This window comes from Ornithodoros turicata, chromosome 4 (genome assembly GCF_037126465.1).
Source record: "Ornithodoros turicata isolate Travis chromosome 4, ASM3712646v1, whole genome shotgun sequence".
NCBI lineage: Eukaryota > Metazoa > Arthropoda > Arachnida > Ixodida > Argasidae > Ornithodoros > Ornithodoros turicata.
The window spans coordinates 2,546,825-2,562,927 of record NC_088204.1 but is presented as its reverse complement, the minus strand read 5'-3'; the positions used below and the strand labels follow the sequence as shown (position 1 = coordinate 2,562,927).

Below are 16,103 nucleotides of genomic sequence, written 5' to 3'. Positions count from 1 at the left end.
CGAGACCGTCTTCGATCCCATCTCGTGCGCAACTTTAATTGCGTGAGCCCGACTGAGTAAACGTTCGCCTCTCGTTAGATACATCATAATCCGTATCTAATCCATCATTACGCAAGAAAAATACCTCTGACCTGGAATCGAACACGATTTTACGAGAGTCCGGGCGACGAGGAGTGACAAGGCCGTATGCGTAGACGGGCGTCTCTCCGACGAGCGAGTGGTCGAGCTGGTAATTAGTGGAGGAAGAGCAATTAACGCGACAGGTTCGGTCCAGCGTGAATTGTTGATGGGAAAGTGAAACCGGAGGATGCCTAGTTCGCTGCGGGAGAACACGTGCATGTGGCTACGTTTCGCAGCCGTATAGTGATAGCGTGTCTTCAGCATCTTTCGGCGTCGTTTCGTTCTGGTATAGTTTATACACTGTAAACTGAAAAACACCCTTATGGGTGTAAATGGCTTGTCCTTTAACTCACACCACTTTTTACACTGTATGGTCTGGAACACCCCTTTTAGAGGGTGTATTCTGTGTAAAACACTCTTTGAAAGGGTGCTTTTCCTTGAAAATGCCTTCTTTTGCACCCTTTCTCCCTTTATACGCCCTTTCAGGAGGATGTTTAACAATATTTCACCCTCCTAAAAGGGCATTTAAAGGGTGCAAAAGAAGGCATTTCCAAGGAAACGCACCCTTTGAAAGGGTGTTTTACACAGAACACACCCTCTAAAAGGGGTGTTCAAGACCATACGGTGTAAAAAGTGGTGTGAGTTAAAGGACAAGCCATTTACACCCATAAGGGTGTTTTTCAGTTTACAGTGTAGTGACGTGACGACGAATGAGAGCCCATTTCTTCGTGAGGCGGGGGGGGGGGGGGGCATGATTATTTTTAGTTGCTTTTATTCAGTATTAGCGCCGCGAAGCAACTGTAGCAATGAGCGGCGCATATAGAGACGTGGACGGATGAAGGGAGGACAGCAGGAATGAATGGGGATACAGAAGAGGTTATTATGAGCGCTGGGCCGACTTCATTGGAAACTGTGCCCATACCCGGGTGGAAGGTCTGCCAGAAAACCCGGGGAGAACCTCGCACAGCAGAACAAGTAGAGGGATTCGAACGAGAATTTTAGCTACGAACCAGCTGCGTCTTTACTCTCGACACGGCGCGCCACTTGCAGGCACGGGCGGCGTGAGGGCAGGTTGTATCTCATTACGGCCGAAGTGAGAGAAAATGGCGTAACACATACAAATATCGTGTGACACAGTATGACAATAAAAAACATTTTTTCACGAGGGATGCATGAAACACTGTCGCAATATTGTGTGTGTGAACCATTGTGTGTGACACAAGCCGTGGGGGCACACCGCCTCGGACACACTTTGGGAAGCATCAAATACAGCGATTGCTAATATGGTGGATGCTTCTTTTTTTTTCTTTTTGGCCGTGATGAAACACCTTCGTCCGAAATGAGACTACTTTCGGCCGTAATGCGATTTGGCCGTAATGAGACTTTGGCCGTAATGAGACTTTGGCCGTAATGAGATGTTACCGCGGGAGAAGATGGGAGGAGGTGAAGAAGGGAGAAGGAATGCAAGTTCCTTTGGACGCGGTACTGGTTTGAGACATTTTCACGCAGCTATCGCTGTCAATGAACAACATATATTTATTTGAACCACTGTGGTTGACTCTACGAAGAACTAATGCAAGCAAAACATCCAGTTGGACGAGATTTGTAATGCGAATGAAGGCGCGTGTCGGCCGCACGGATTTCTCGCTGCGCGTGAAAGGTGCCCAGTGCCCATATGCCCAGTATTTTACGTATTCCGTATTACGTACTTAAAATAAGTAAAAATAAGCTCATTTTAAGTCCGAAGATTGTTTTCCAGTGTATATTCCGCGTTAAATTCGTCTCGTCCACTCAGTCTATTCAAGTATTGCATATAATAATTGTGAGCAGACTTGCACGTAATGCCAGTCTTTACACACTTGTGCGCTACATGCTACGCGCAGTGATTTATCCAGACCCCCCCTCAACACCCCCCAAACTGTCTTCTGTACAACATAGCTGTAATGATGACCCCTCCTCCCATTTTTTTTTTCTGTGATTCTGGATACACTAGTGGCCGCATGTGTAGGGCTGCGGATAATTTCGGCTACTTCCGCCAAACTGTATCGTATCATATCTCGTCGCTTCTTAACAAATATACACTGCATGGGCTAGACATACAGAGCTTCTCATTGAAAGACCTGCGATCTATGTTTGTCACCTGATTTCACCTGCTTAGAGTCTATGGTTTCCATTTGTACTTGTCTCACTTGTTGTTCATGTTGTATATTCTTGGGTTTCTTCTTTTTCTTTTCAATTAATATTTTCTGCTCAAAGTTACATTGCACGAATCATATTGTGTATTGTCGTCACGTGTGTATTGCGTGTATGTACTTTACTGTCGTTGTGCCGAGTATCCTCTTGGGGGTGTGCCCTCGTCAAGCAGCAGTCTTGCTGCTTTTAGGCCATCCCTTGTACATAGCCAGTGTAAGTTACATTCCCATCTCGTGAATAAATTCAATTCAATTCAATTCAATACGGTGCTGGAAGCAATGTTTACCTCCAATCTCGACAGGCTTCATCCTTTTGCTTTGGGTTTACGAGTGTCAGTGGCTTGCTCATCTCCGGTGCACGTTGCAAGTGCGTCTAGTATTTCTGCCCGCCTACAGGCAGCTATTTCAACCACAAGTCATGACGACATAGAGGACGTTAGAGCGGTGTTTTCAATTTTTATTGGTCTTTCCGTGTGACGTATAGGAGAGTGTATATGCTTGCGGCAGGGTACATCGACCTACGTATACGTCCCGGTACCGGATGCCACCCATACACAGGGAAAGGCTTTACAACCTCGTAAAAAAAAAGGGTTCCACCCTTTGGCGAAATAAAGGGAATCGAGGGTCACCTCATGTTTTTAAATGAAGCCACCCGAATGGAGCTTCTTCGGAGTGTTCGTAAAAAGAGCCCATCTTTATGTGAGTTTCCTTAAGCGGAACACGGGCTCATATTGCGCTACAATGGGTTCACCATTTTCTCTTTATATTCCATCAGGAAGAAGAAGAATAAGAAGAAGAAGAAAGGTCTCGGAAAGGGCGGAATAGACCATAAAGCAAGGAAGGATCAGTGCGTACTGGTTTATGCGCAAAACGCACTTGCGTTCGCGCATATTAAAGGGACACTTCACGGAAAAAGATGGCGCCATGTATTGACTGCAGAAAACGACGCCATTCTCCGTGAACATATCACGGCACAGGGGTGGCGTCCAATGTGTTGCTCCGTAGACGAAAGCGTGCTGGGCGAACACAATGCATCCTGGACAGGTCCTGGTCGGACGTCACAGCAGACGTCAAAGCACACGTGACCTTAAAGATGGCGGCGCCCGCGATCGGCAGCCAAACCGTTTGTAAACAATGCGGTTATTGTTTCTGCGCGACGTTTTAGATGTCTTTCGGTCACGGTAATTATTTTTATCCGACAATCTCGGTAATCTTGCTAATCTAGCTACCGTTTTTCGAGGTAAAAAATATTCTGTCCGCTTGTCTAATAACAGTCCTGCACGCTAGTGAAGATTTCCTATACAGCAGCCGCAACGGTTCAGCACTTCATCGCCATACAGAGATCTCGCAGTGTCGTTCCGGAAAAGAAATGTCAGCGAATGCCGCGTCGAAAAACTACGATTCATTTCGAAGAGACTCAAACGACCTGTTAGCTCCTAACATGCGAACCACTCACCCATTCTATTAGACCCAAAAGACATTTCGCACCAGGAGAGCATGTATCGGCTACTCACTCCTTGCAAAGGCCCATTCCCAATGTATCACAGCCTGCCAGGTTCCGATATGACACTGAGATATCCCACGAACACACACGCGAGAAAAAGAAAATTCTATCTCGAATACTGGACAGTAGAGCCATATCTCCCTCCAAGGAGACCAGATCACGTGGGATTACCGTGTTGCTGCGAGAATCTCTCCGATTTATGTCTTGTTCCCCAGATGGGCGGAAGAACATGAAGAAAAAAAGAAGAAAAAATGAAACGCCGTGTTACGCAGACGGACAGAGGCGCAGTTCAGTACGCTCATATCTCTGTGTTGGGATCACTTTTCTTCATTTAGAAAGTAACAATGTCCAAGCTTCTGGCACCCTGATGGCTCTAGGGATTTCCGAGCGAAATTACACGACTCAAAAAAAAAAAAAAAAAGTTCCGCGCTAAATAACTAGATAAAACGGCGAGATAAAAGTAAATTTAACGTCCGCAAGTGGACGTAACGGCTGAGGCGTTGATTTAATAATAGTCATCGACCGCGGTGGGTTTAATATTAGATATGGTGCGAAGTGGTGAGTTTCAGCGTGAAATGGTTTTATCGAACGGGATCTCTCCTCCGGGTGCTGTTCTCTGTCGGGGTTGCGTCTGCGGTGGCAACGTGCCCACTATTACGAGGGCTATGAAAAATGAGGTGAGGGGGAGAGAGACAGAGGGAGTGGTGGAGGAAGACAACTAAGGTGAAGAGGTGAATGTCCAATGTGTTGCATCGCTTCGCGTGAGGCCCGCGAAGTTAGTTGTGTCGCGCGATGGCCGCAGTGTGCGGTTAGTGGAATTTATTTTCCTCAACCGAGGGCCATTTAACGTTAACTGTATCTTATCATCCTCGGCTTCTATCACCTCTCTTTATCGACATCGGTGGACCAGTCGATGGCGTGTCCTATACTGCTGATGACGAGGCAGCGGGTTTCAACCTGGACGAGGGTGCGAAATTCGGTTAACGTTAAATGCTAGCATAACGGAAGTGAAGTTGAGTTGAATTGAATTGAATTGAATTAACCCTCAGTTGAGGAAAATTATTCCACTGAGCGCCCACTGTGGCATCGCGCGACACACCTACGTCGCGGGTCCCACAAAACGATGCATTCGTGCACCTTCTCACTTTATTTGTCTTCCTCCACCACTCCATGGGGGAGGGGGGGGGGGAAAGAGTGGTCGTACACACGTCACATAAAGATTACCAGCCGGGTAACCCTTATCAGTATTTTTAAGGTAAGACCTTTCCTCGCCAATCAGATAATTTGAAAAACGGCACGCCTGTGGCGACGGCTATACGTCAGTTAGGAGCGCCATTACTATTTATTTATTTATTTTACCCCAAAATGTCCTTACGGGCATTACATGGGGTGGGAAAAACCACAAGAAATACGGTACAATCAACAAAGCAAAATCAAATACACAGTGAGATACGCCGAACATTTTGCGATTGGGAGAAAGTAATTAAGAGGATACAATACAAAAGGAGTTAGCACACCACTGAGCAACACACGCGCGCGCGAGAGAGAGAGAGAGAGAGAGAGAGAGATACATGATGACGATGATATGGGGATGACTTCCGCTCACTGAGCAGAATGCTACCCCATTGCTATTCACTCTAAAAACTGAACTTCACCGCATAGCACGCTCTGCGCCAACCATTGCCACGAATGATACGGTTATCGCTTCTGATTCGAGGAGAGAGAGAGGCGTACGCCTTTTTGTGTCAATTATCATATATCCAAATTGACACAAAAAGGCGTACGCCTCCCTCTCTCCTCGAATCAGAAGCGATAACCGTATCATTCGTGGCAATGGTTGGCGCAGAGTGTGCTATGCGGTGAAGTTCAGTTTTTAGAGTGTTTGGGAAAAATGAGAGGATGGTGATGAGGATGATGCTGACAACGCAAGCGAACAACAATGCACACAATATACGTTGCAAATAATATATTTAAAAAATCAGTTTAACGAGCCTACGGTGTACAGAAATGACTGATGGTCGTGAGTAGTGGCTGTGTGTTCCGGGAGGTCATTCCAAATAACCATGGCGAAACCAAAGAATTACTTCGAGAATGCCTTTATGTTACAGTGAAAACGCGTGATTTTATTAGTACGGTCTAGACGGGGGAATATATGGTATTGGCACGGCCGATTCGCGATTGATCTGTGGGAATGGTATGGAAAAATCTCTGAAAGAGACCAGCGAGCATTACGTTCGAGCAGCCATTAGGTGTCCTTTGTTGTTGGAGTTAGATACTCTCTTTAGAATGCATAGCTACTGACAATTGAAATCCGCAGTATTTTGTACACCACTGGGAGAAGCAGGAACTTTTTCAATTAACGTGTAATTCACGAATAGACGCGAAATTGCCGAGGGTATCATAAATAAATAAATAAATAAAATAAATAAATAAAATAAATAAATAAAGCCAATGACTCCCAGCGCAAATGATTGAACCCGGACCTTCTTGATTACCTTGGAGGCTCTATGTGTCGTGTTTGTCTCTAGGTGGAGCTAGTTTCGGCTCAATTGCCTATCCGTTCTCAGGAACTTTGCGCACATCACATGTGAGAGCAGGCCTGCATATGAACTCGAAGTCCTTCAGTAACGCATATTGGACTCCTAACGTCAGTATACAAAGGGGTGAGAGGCGAAACACGTGACCAGCTTCTGCGGCACCACTCCACATAATCTCACGCACACTCGAAACCCAAAATCCGAATCCAGCATCATGCAGCAACGCCAACAAAAACGCCCTCCTCTAAAAGGCAACGACCCCTTCAGCCTCCCCGAGGACATCTCCCAACCGCAAACACTATATAGGCTCACACCGTTCCCACGACAACCCTATCCGCTAGGCTCAACACGAACCTATCCTAAACCAACACTCCAAATTCCTCCCCATATTCCTCTCCACTTCACCCCTTATTCCGATCCCCATTTAGCCCGAGCATCTTCCGATCGTAACACGCACCAACACACTCTCGAACCGTAAACCCAACTCTTCCTCCTTCCATCCGCCTCTCTCTCTCTCTCTCAAAAGGACACAAAACCTCTCTCATCAGACGCAACGTCCCGCATTTCGTGCGCTATCCATGAGTGAACATGGCGCGCTCGTTCCGTACCAGTAAGTTTTCTGGCACATCCGCTTAGCACGCACCGGACACACATCCTCCTCTCCTTCACCCCCCCAGTCCTTCCTTCTTTGCACGCAGCGAACAGACATCCTTCTCTCTGTCTCTCTCTCACCACCCTATCCGATCCTTCCTTTCCCCGTTTCCAACACTTTCGATCCCATTGCGGTCAATCCATGGGAAGGCAACTTTTACGCTCGGCCGCCTCTGCCAAAGACAAACCTCCTGCGTGGTCAGGAAAAAAAAAGAAAAAAAAAAAAGAAAGAAAACTTCTTTTTCCCGAGTTTCAGCAGAACTGACTATCGGAGAAGTTGGCAGGAAGGGAAGAAAAAGGGGAGCATCTTCTCCTTTTTCCCTCGCTGTGTGCGCGAGATATCCGTATTATTCAAAGAGAGAGTTGTCTTATATTCGTCTTTTTGTGCCCGCATCAGCCATCAGCTGCTCTTATCATTGGGGGCCTCCTCGATATGATTCCCTCTTTTTGCTCGCAGCACTGAGAAGAAAAAGAGTGGGAGATGCGGCTCCAGTCAAAGCAGATGGAGCTTCGGAAATGCGGTTTTGTTCGCGGACTGAGTGCGGTGGGCGTAAATGTTTGGCAGAATATTGGGACGTCTGACCCCATGTAGTCCCGAATTCAGCTAAGTTCGAGGCAGATAAGCTTCAGAGGAGGTGATATGGGCCACTGCTCATCATTAGTATAGAGAAACATCGACTTGTACGTAGAGAATTCTCAGAGTTTTGAGAAGGGTACTCAAACCAGCCTCTATGGCCACGAATTATAATTTTAAACCATATTTTGAAACAAAAGGGACCCACACGTTGGCGTATGAAAGTTACACAAGGGACGGACCAGAACTCCCGACGTCGGCGAATACATCGCGGTGGGGCAATTATCTCCGAAGCTTCCAAAAATACGCGGCACATGTTACGTGTTGGATGTGAACGCACACATATAACCGCACTATTCGTCCGCTTAACATAGCAAAGTTTGCGACGGTTCAAGGTCAGCAGCTCAGAGTTTACGACAACTCCTCCAACTTCGATGAAAATGCTGTCCTGCTAAGCCATATAACGCTAATAAGTAGCTCGCAACCCACTGATAACGAGAGCTCGTTCCTTCGCATTTTCCGTAACGCCCAAAGTATCTATAGTTTCTCCTTTCCGAAGAAACAATACTACGGTATTTAGTTATACTTTCCTTTCATTAACGTCTTTGGTGTCAGTACTCTTCAAAATGATCGGACAACTGACTCCCATTGAACGCGTACACTCTTAAAAATGAACTTCACCTCATAGCACGCTCCTAGCCAACCATCATCTCAAATGATATCGTTATCTGCCCTGATTTGTTGAAAACGGGGGGCGTACGCCTTTTTGTGACAATTATGAACAGCATAAGTGTCACAGAAAGGGCGTACGCCCCCCGTTTTCAACAAATCAGGGCAGATAACGATATCATTTAAGATGATGGTTGGCTAGGAGCGTGCTATGTGGTGAAGTTCATCTTTAAGAGTGTAGGATGCAACCTGAAAGTCTAGCAGCAAACTCCCCAATGAATCAGCGCGTATACTTTACTGCTCAAAGGAGAGAAGGGGAGACAAGGAGGGAGAGAGAGAGAGAAATAAGCCCCCGTGATCGTGCCTGGTGGCGGGTCGACTTCATTAGGGAGAGCACAGGGACACTCCAGTAGCATTCAATGTTTCCCCCACTTCCTGCACGTAGCAGAGAGAGAAATGCAGCTCCACTACTAGAAAAGAGAGAGGGAGAGAGAGACAGAAAGCGTGTCCTCGTGCGGCACTGGAATCGTGTGTTGCTGGGATCTGCTCTGCCCCGTTGCACCACTGTGCCGTATATCCCCGATGTACGAGGGGTGTTCAAGTCAAACCGGGACTTTCTGTCTCCTGAGTGTACAAATGGCTCGCGCTACTTCTTTTTCGGCATTTTCACACGTGACAGGCCTCCGCGTTCACCACGTGGTGGTCCAAAGTTTGTGCAAAACAGAAGACACATGCTGGACAAGATGGCCGACAACGAGGTGAGCGCGCACTTCGAACAGGGAATTGGCATGAAGTTTCTTTGTGAATGAAGGTGTAAAGTCATCTGAAATTCACAGAAGACTTCAGGCTCAGTATGGCCACGATACACTTAGCCGCAGCAAAGCGTTTGAGTGGTGCAAACGGTTCCGAGACGGCCGTAGATCAGTGCAGGGCGGTCCCAGCCCGGGCGGCTCAGAGCCCAGTGTCACAGTTTCTGAGAACATCCAACGTTTTTCCACGGTTTTCTGGGACAAGGCTGGCGTTGTTCATGTTGATTTTCTGCCCAGTGCACCATCAATAGTGCATATTACTGTCAGGTTCTCAGGGATGTGCATAAGGCGCTGAAGCAAAAGCGGCCGGGCCTCATCACCAAAGGAGTCCTGCTCCTGCAGGACAATGCACGCCTGCATACCGCGTATCTCACGACACGCACCTTACAGGAACTTGGCTGGGAGTTTCTGCCACATCCCCCTTACAGTCTAGACCTCGCCCCCAGCGATTTCCATCTCTTCGGGCCACTGAAGGCGTTCCTTGGGGGCCGCCACTTCAGCTGCGACGACGAGGTCAAGAATGCGGTCCGATCATGGCTGCTACGCGCCGGTAAGGATTTCTACGCTGCCGGCATACAAGCCCTCGGGAAACGCTGGGACAAGTGCATTAGTGCAGCTGGAGATTACGTCGAAAAATAAAACTAATTTCTCGCCTGTAAGTTCATTTTACTTTTGCGAAAAATGAAAAGTCCCGGTTTGACTTGAACGCGCCCCTCGTATATAGTTGTGTAGCGACGTAAAGGCAGGAATGATCACGATCAAAGAGAGAGAGAGAGAGAAAGAAAAAGTACGGCCTTCGACTAGACAGAGTTACAGCAACGTTTTTTGGCTATACGCATTGGTGGATCGACGAATTCACGAACGAAAACCGAACGCGCTCCAGCCAAGAGCATGGTGGAAGTCGTTGCGCGCATCCGGCCAACTCAGCGAACTGACCCAACGTCCAATGTCGCCCGCCCTCACAACACGGAATTGGTCGCAGTGCTCCGTTGGAGTTCCATCCGAATACGAGATCTGTCGGCGAAGCAACAAAGAGCGCTCCATGGCGGAGCGAGTTGATCCGGCTAACATCTCCTTTTTTTTTTCTTCTTCTTCTTTTACAAATCAAATCAAATCGTGTTGATCCGAGACGAGCAGTGGAACAAGCGAATCCGCTCCGCGGTGATGGTGATGTGATGTGATAAAGAAAAAACAAAAACAAAACGGGGGTCAGTTTCGACTAAGTCGAGCTGGCTACCCCAGTACGCTTACACACATCAGCTCCGGATCGACGAGCGAAACGCGTATTCTCCGCCGAAGAGCACAAAAAGACGCTCCAGGCCGATTACCATGATCGCTCCACGCGCGCGCTCCATGGCAGAGCGAGCTGATCTGAAACCATCAGCGAAACACACATTCTCTCACACGAGAAGCACAAATAGCGGCTCCGGATAGACCAGTTTAATTCGCCAGCATCGCAACAATCCACAGACAAAAAGGAACAAACTGAAAAAAACAAGAGCACGAAACAGTGAGCAAATATATTAAATCACGTGAGCGGCTCTCATCGACCAGTCTGGTCAATCCTTTTCACGTCATTCCCACAGACAAGTGACGCAATCCACGGCAAACACTGGCAGACGTAAACGAAGATGGTCAAGGAAGCGTTATTCGACGACTCGATCAGAGCTCATTATGGTACGGGAGGAAGGAGGGTGCCGAATAACAACGAAGCAGTGGCCACTTAGAGGCAGCACACACTAAACGACTCATCGTTCTGATGCTGCTGCCATTTTCTGCTTACGCGCTTTTCTTTGGGCCGCACTAAGTGGGTTGCTATGGTTACCCCTAACAGGTCTCTTTCTCTGCAACGAAATTCGCATTGCATCTGCACATATCAGTAGAGGTAGTTACCACTTACAGGAAAGACTGATTTCGTGCACGCTATGACAACGGCACTTTGTGTGTGAGTGTGTGTTTGTTATATCGCTTCGTCAAGTTCTTTTATATAGAAGGAAATTAAGTGAGAAAGTTCGTAACTCATCATCACTGCATGTATTCGTCGTTGTTGGTCGATGCAAATTGAGTTGAATTACTCTATGGAAATTTGACTTACCTTATCGACACTTCTTTGCGGCGAGAAACTATCGAAGGCGTTCCCCCCAGCTCTCAGCTTCATCTCCGACTGCTCTACGTATAGGATGCCTTCTATTTTTCCACGTCGGATGCGGCGTTGTCTGCAAAAGCCCCGTTGCGAAAGGACAGTTAACAATGCCGTGCATCTCCATGAACACATATCATGAACATAAATTTACCTCAGGTCGTATCCTACAGCTCATTGCACTCCACACAAACAAACGCTCGAAAACGAAAACACACAGACAATACAGAAGGTAGCGCTATAAAAACAGACGACCACTGAGAAGATGTAGACGGAACGAGCGCTTACCTACAGCTAATACCCCTGTCACACGGGCATTTCGATCCTTCTCGAATCCGATCTGCATCGAACTTCCCGAGCACGCTCGAGTTTTGACGCTGCTGCACGGCCACTTTCAATGCGCATTGAATAATTGACTTGCGCAAATCAATAAACGGGACTCATTAATTTCGCGTTTCTTATATAACAGCGATATTAGTGGTAATTTATCGTATACCAATGTAAGCATCATTTGTAGCTTCGCGCGCATGTCCGTCTTAAGTTATGACAGTTCACTGGGGCCGAGGATGCAAATGGCGGCCGTCGAGCAGTCTTGAAATTCTCAATCCTGTTATGGGAACTGTCTTGAGTGAAGCAGGATCAAAGTTCGATCCTGCTTGGAAGCGGCCGTGTAGCACCATCCGATCTGCATTGGGTTCAAGCAGGTTCGGTCGAGCAGGATCGAAAATGCCCGTGTGACAGGGGTATTACTTTATTTGACCTTTATATCTTCGGCTAATGCCAAATAATGTTAGTTGTAAGTAAGCGCTCGTCCCGTCTACAGCTTCTCAGTGGTCGTCTGTAGCCCAACAACGTATACAGCACACACACAAATAGTATACTTGCATGTATACTAGTACTCATGTTTAGAATTTCCCTCTGTAGGCAACGCTAAATGGTGTACACACACTTTCTGCAATAGTTCCGTTCACTTTCCAGCTCTCTCTCTCTTTCCACGAACATCATCGTCGTATTGACCAGCATTTACTGTCACTCATTTGTGGCTCTATCGGCCCATCATTCCGTCTCACACACCATATGATCGATAGTTTGGCAAACTCTGATAACGAAAAGGAAACAGAGAAAAGGAAGTTGATGGATCGCAGCCTCTGCGTAACAACACCATCCTTTTCAAGAGCACTGTTACTGATAGAGGAAAAAAAAAGAGAGATGCGCGTACACGCAATATACAGGAGCCTCTATCGCAGCAAACTTCCCTCCATCGCAGATATACGTGTCCTACAGATGAGCAAAGTTCGTCAGATAATTAGTGTTCACTCGAACGAAGGCGGGGGTAACATTGTCTATCTATATAAAGCGAGGGTGTTGTATGGCTTTATTATCGGTTATGTGACGAGCCTCTTCGAGTGGAAGCCCCTTTGTTGCTTTCACCAAGAGTCACCGGTGGTCGGAAGCAAAAGGTGGCATTACAGGGGGTGGGCTTTGGACGAGGAGGAGGAGGAGGGAAGCGGTGTGTGAAATGATGTACATTGTAAGGAAGCGAAGCAAAAGAAAGACAGAGAGAGAGAGAGAGAGAGAAAAAAGATAATTTCGGCTTGGCAAAAGTTATAATGCGCTTCTTTCGGCGGACAGAAGTGCTTTTAACCTTTGCATGGCACTGGGAGGTGACGTGGTCGAATCCCACAACTGCCCCTGAAATTTTGCCCGACTTTTTTCGACAGCCTTCGCGTGACAGATGTCGGCACAGTTCCCCATGAAGTCGGCCCAGGACGCATCCTATCCCCCTTCTCTGTCCACGTTTGTGTCTGTCGTTGGGGAAACATCCCACTTCATCATCAGTTCTCCATCATTTATTCTTGTTGTTGTTGTTGTCCACGTTTCTACATCGCTTGTAACAGCACTCTGTTCGCGGGTTCAACATGCAAATAAAGAGGATCACGTGCCGCCGTCACGTGACATGACAACACATCTACAGGGTGTTCAAAATTAAGCTTTCACTAGCGCTTTATAAATAGGCGAACAAAAGAAAACTGGTTCTATTTTTTCGGTTCCTTGAGTAAGAAACAGGTGCTACATAATTAGCAGCACCTGTTTCTTACACAAGTAGCGTAAAGTTCTCATCCGGTTTCCTGTCATCGCAGCGTAGCGCTCGTGAAAGCTTTATTTTGAGCACCCTGTATAGTCTCATTGACTGTCACGGATTATTTATTCGGAAACGAAAATAAATAATTGTCGGCTTTTAATGAGAATCTCAAAGAATTTTCTCCGAAGCTCGCAAAATCACTTATAAAAGAAGACTTACATCTAAACCCGTATCGAGAACCAAAGAGATCAGTTTCGCGTCGAACATGGAAGATGATCCGAGCACGTGTTGTGACAAACGAGCGTTTTATGAGCAGCTCATCTCATCTGAGCGAACTTTCATTACGGCTGGCGATAATTAGTTCGATAGCGTCAATCGTATCGCGCTTCCAATCTGGGAAGAGCGCTCGTTACGGAACAGGTTGAGATAATGCCGATAAGGCTTCCGAATGGTATTGTCGTTAGACGAGTACAGTAACGCGGGATGCGTGATAATAGGCTAGTACTATAACGGGATACTGATATGGATGCGCCATCTAGAACAGACGTATAGGCCTCTTTACTAGGAGAGACGATATCGTTACGAGATTAGATTGGAAAGAGGTTTTGATGGCTCTCTGAATTGCCCAGTTACACAGTTTTTATATTGGCCGTGTTCGAATTGTTCTTATTAGGGACGTGTCAATCAACTCCGCGAATCCTAGGCAGGGACTCGAAATTCGGGAATCGTCCGAAAGTCCGAATCGGATCTTTCGAATCCACCAATCACGTTTGTTTGCTTCATTTTCAGATTGGCGCCTGATGAGGATGCGTCCGCCGAAAGCCTCATTGACCGACGGGTGTTTTCCTGTTTACATTGCTCTAGACTGAAAGAGTTGAGGCAGGAACTGTTACATTGCAAGTTTAAAAGTAACATCGTTTTATTTTGATAGTTGCTTAGTTTTATAGAAATAATTCAGACTCGAGAACTTATTTCTTGTATATAGTCGTTAAACAACACGTTAAATAAATTACGTTCAAGAAGAATTATGTACGGGTATATTTTCTCCCGAAACTGCACTATTATTTAATGTGTTTTTCATTAAACAAATGTATCATATTCTGCTTCAGAACACTTTTCAGTAGAAGTTTTTTTTTTTCTAGCTTTTTAAACTCTTTTTTAAAGAAAGGATTCGAAAGATTCGAGATTCGTGGATTCGAAGAATCTTCCTTGGATTCCGATCCGGATTCGGCTTATCCTTCCTTCGTCTTATCCTTATTCGTCATCTCTAGTTCTTATCGTTAACACGACAGACAAAGGGCAAACGCTTTTTTTTTCCCTTCATAAATATTATACAGTTTCTCGCGATACGAATTGTATGGACGCCGTCGAAGGCGTGTATTTCTGGGAAGGCAAATATACGGGGAAGATGCTACGGGTTAAATTTGTATTGAGGTCGTTTACTCTTCCTTGGCTAATTGTGAGACCTAATAGAAACTGTAAGAAAATCAACCGAATTCATGTTTTTCGACAACTCACCTACGCAAAATGCTGTGCAAGAATTTTTTTTTTTTTTTAATCTCTTCTATGAGGGCTAAAGTTAAGAGTGAGATCGATAAGGTTACGCCTCGTGGTAACAATCAACAACAGCTTTTGATGGGCGATAACAGGGGAACGCACGGTGTAGCCTTTTTCTACAAAGACTGAAAAAACGAAAGAGGGACAAATATCGATGCGCTTTCACACATCATTGCCCGCGCTGATTAGTTTGTAGGACTGCCGTCGGCTCGCTTGCGAAGTACAGGCGCGGAGGCGGGAGCTTCTTCGAGAGTCCGATTGGCTCGTTATTTAGTAGCAATGTCAGTCCCAAAAGTAATTCAAACAGCATGGAGAGGCAGCTCGTTCCTTTTATCGTTCGCCCAATTTTTCTCGATCTTATTTCGGGTTTCGTTTTTTTCAGCGGCAGCGCGCGATAGCGCGTTCATGTGAAATATGGGCGAGGGAGTAATCAATGGGCATCTCATCCTTTTTGTAGATTCTAGCGGACGAATGGAAATCAATGCTCCTCGAAGTACATGTCCGACGGATGGCTTCATAGTGACGGGCAAGGAAGACAAAGAAGATACCAGAAAGTAGCAGGGGAAAAGAAAGGGGGACCTCGGAAAGGGACGTCGACAAGAACACAAGCTTTCCGAGCCCAGATGCAGAGCAGACGACATCGTCACACGCGGTGTGAACTCTGTTTGGAAAATTAGACGTTGTGTCCCGGTGAAGCAACAACGTTGATTTGTGTTGGATTTGTGACTTTATGCCGTACACTCTTAAAAATGAACTTCACCACATAGCACGCTCCTAGCCAACCATCACCCCGAATGACAACGTTCTCGCCCTAGATTTGTTGAAAACGGGAGGAGGAGCCTATTTTGTGCCATTATGCACGGCACAAAATAGGCTCCTCCTCCCGTTTTCAACAAATCAGGGGCGAGAACGTTGTCATTCGGGATGGTGGTTGGCTAGGAGCGTGCTATGTGGTGAAGTTCATTTTTAAGAGTGTACTTCTCCAAATTATAAGTTAATTTTACGTAAATTTCGCGTCGCATCGAGAAGCAGCGACCGGAAAATACAACGTGAAACGATGTGGATTTCAAAGCATGAGCTATAGGCACGATTACCGGGCTCCACGAAGTTTCGTGCAGATCTGGGTCTTGTAAGAGCTACATTTCTAAGCCGGAAACCAAGATTTTACCAGAAAGCGTTTTCCAAAGGAAAAATTAACGAGGAGCACAGCCTTCCCTCCCTCCCCCCCCCCCCCACACACCCTCGCAGCTCCCTGCTACAATTACAG

The 16,103-nt window shown here is 46.5% G+C and overlaps 1 protein-coding gene across 1 annotated transcript in view; it reads right to left on the bottom strand.

The window, feature by feature from the left end:
• Nucleotides 1-16,103, bottom strand: part of LOC135390658 (latrophilin Cirl-like) — a 472,208-nt gene that overhangs the window by 269,941 nt on the left and 186,164 nt on the right. The window contains exon 6 of the mRNA XM_064620454.1: nucleotides 11,152-11,272. The gene's annotated coding sequence lies outside the window, so the exon portion shown is untranslated. The remainder of the gene's footprint in view (nucleotides 1-11,151; nucleotides 11,273-16,103) is intronic.